This window comes from Oratosquilla oratoria, chromosome 26 (assembly GCF_046742065.1).
Source record: "Oratosquilla oratoria isolate Oo_2021 chromosome 26, ASM4674206v1, whole genome shotgun sequence".
In the NCBI taxonomy this organism is placed as follows: Eukaryota; Metazoa; Arthropoda; class Malacostraca; order Stomatopoda; family Squillidae; genus Oratosquilla; species Oratosquilla oratoria.
This window is the reverse complement of record NC_134802.1, coordinates 39968194-39970693: the sequence shown is the minus strand read 5'-3', so window position 1 is coordinate 39970693 and position 2500 is coordinate 39968194.

Genomic DNA, 2500 nt, shown 5'->3' with positions numbered 1-2500 from the left:
CGAGTAGGTCTCATGTTCGGAAGGAAGGTGAAATAATTACCCAGCACATTAACTGCAGATTGTAAGTCCTTTATAGTTACGGCCTTCAAGATAGTCAGGCGTTGGAGATTCATCAACTCTGCGACGACTTCTGTATTGACCCACCACAGACGGTGTCTGTGATGGGTCCAAAGGTGGTTCTTAGACCCCACTTGTTGAAGGTTGAGGGTGATTCGTCTGAACAGGCTGGAAGTTGTCCTTCCCACGTAGGTAGATACGGGCGAGCAGTCGCCCTCTGAACACACCCACATCCACACACACACTAATCGATAAAGGTCCGAAGTGCTTCCCAGCCGCTCTGCGCCGTTCCTCAAGTCATGGCAACGTTTTCTTATTACTCACTTTACTGTACTGTTTTGGCGGATTAATGGTTAGGTTAGGCTAAGTTACTATCACCACCACTAATGCTCAGGCAAACGCCGTCACTCAAGACATAGTAACTTTTTTTTAATACTCAATTTACGGTCTGGAAACATTAATGGTGCTGAGAGACGGTGGAGTACTTTGGACCTCTATCGATTAGTGTGTGTGTATTGTGGGGGGGTATTCTACAATTGATCCCATATATATATATATATATATATATATATATATATATATATATATATATATATGTATATATAATATATATATATGTATATGTATATATACATATACATATATGCATATATATATATATATATATATATATATATATATATATATATATATCATACGAAAATCGACTATAACATATGAATCTGTTTTCCCTAAAAAAGCGTAGACTCAGAGGTGACTTGATACAGGTCTTTAAAATTCTAAAGGGAATTGACAACATCAATAGTGACAAAATTTTCACATTGAATGAGAATCAGACAAGAAACAATGGTCTCAAACTGTCCGGAAATAGATTAAATTTGGAAGTAGGTAGAAACAACTTCGCCAACCGTGTAGTTAATGAATGGAATAAACTTCCTGCACAGGTAGTGCAATGTAGTTCAGTTCGAAGCTTTAAGAATCATTTAGATAAACACCTAAGCAAGATGCTGTAATGATTATAATTTATTTCATATAATTTCTTTTTGTTTTATCGTTTGTCTGTTTTGATTTTCATTTATTATTAGTTATATGTCAGTTCATTATTATTTACTATTTACCTGTTTGTTTATTATCTAACTATACTTATGCATTTATTTATGTATTTTATTTGTTATTTACATTATTATAGTTTTTATTTATTAATTTATTATGATTTTTTTTCGCATCCGACCTAGATATGGACCAAAAGGTCTCCTGTCGGCATGCTCCACCTTTGTAATCCTTTGTACTATATATATAATATACATATATCTATGTATACGTATATATGTAAATATATATATACATACATATATATATATATATATATATATATATATATATATATATATGTATATATATATTGTATATTTCGGGGGCAGATTCTCACTAATACACACTGTATTAAACACGACAGCAATGATTAATCTTCTTACTGAGATTTTCAATTTTTCTCACAGTAGATCTCATTTCAGGGGGGTGGGCAAATACAAGCCTTCTGTAGTCTTCCATATTTAATTTGACGTTTCGACTTCAGGGAGTCATCTTCAGAATAATTTACAAGAATTAAGTCACAGTTTTACAAGGCTACATAATGTACAATATTGTCAATTGTGTATCATGTAGCGGGTATCATCCTTATGGACACATAAACAAGAAATTAACACAAGAAAACTATGCGAACAGGACAGACATCGGGATTACGAAATACCATATTCATATATATATATATATATATATATATATATATATATATATATATATATATATATATGACGTAAGATGAGTAGGAAACACTGGAGTCTTATTCTTGTTTTTATTCCTGACTTGTTTCGCCGGTATGCTTTAACAAAGGACCCATACCTGCGAAACTAGTCAGGAATAAACTCAAGACTAAGACTCCTGTGTTTCCTGCTCCACTTACGTCAACCTGTCATAATGTCTCAACATATATATATATATATGTATATATATATATATTGTATACACACACATATGTATATATATACATATATATGTATATATATATATATATATATATATATAAATATACATATATTCATATACGAGGTTTGTCCGGAAAGTATCCAGTCATAATGAATACTTGCAGAACTGGTCATACAATCCTAACAGAACTTGGTAGACACTGAAAGGAGACCCTACCACATATGCATGAGTGGCCATACACCTATGTGGCACTTTATTCACCCTCCTGACATAGTTGAGTGAACATGTGTACAGTACTCTCTGACTGTTGCACTGACAATAACTGGGCGAGTAGCTTTTGTTTCTGAGTCATAGCCGTAGACCTACGATTCATCTCCGGTTCTTACTTGTTTCACGAAATCTGGGTTATTTGTAGCAGCTTGAAGCAGGTCATGTGAATTTTCAGCACGAAATTCTT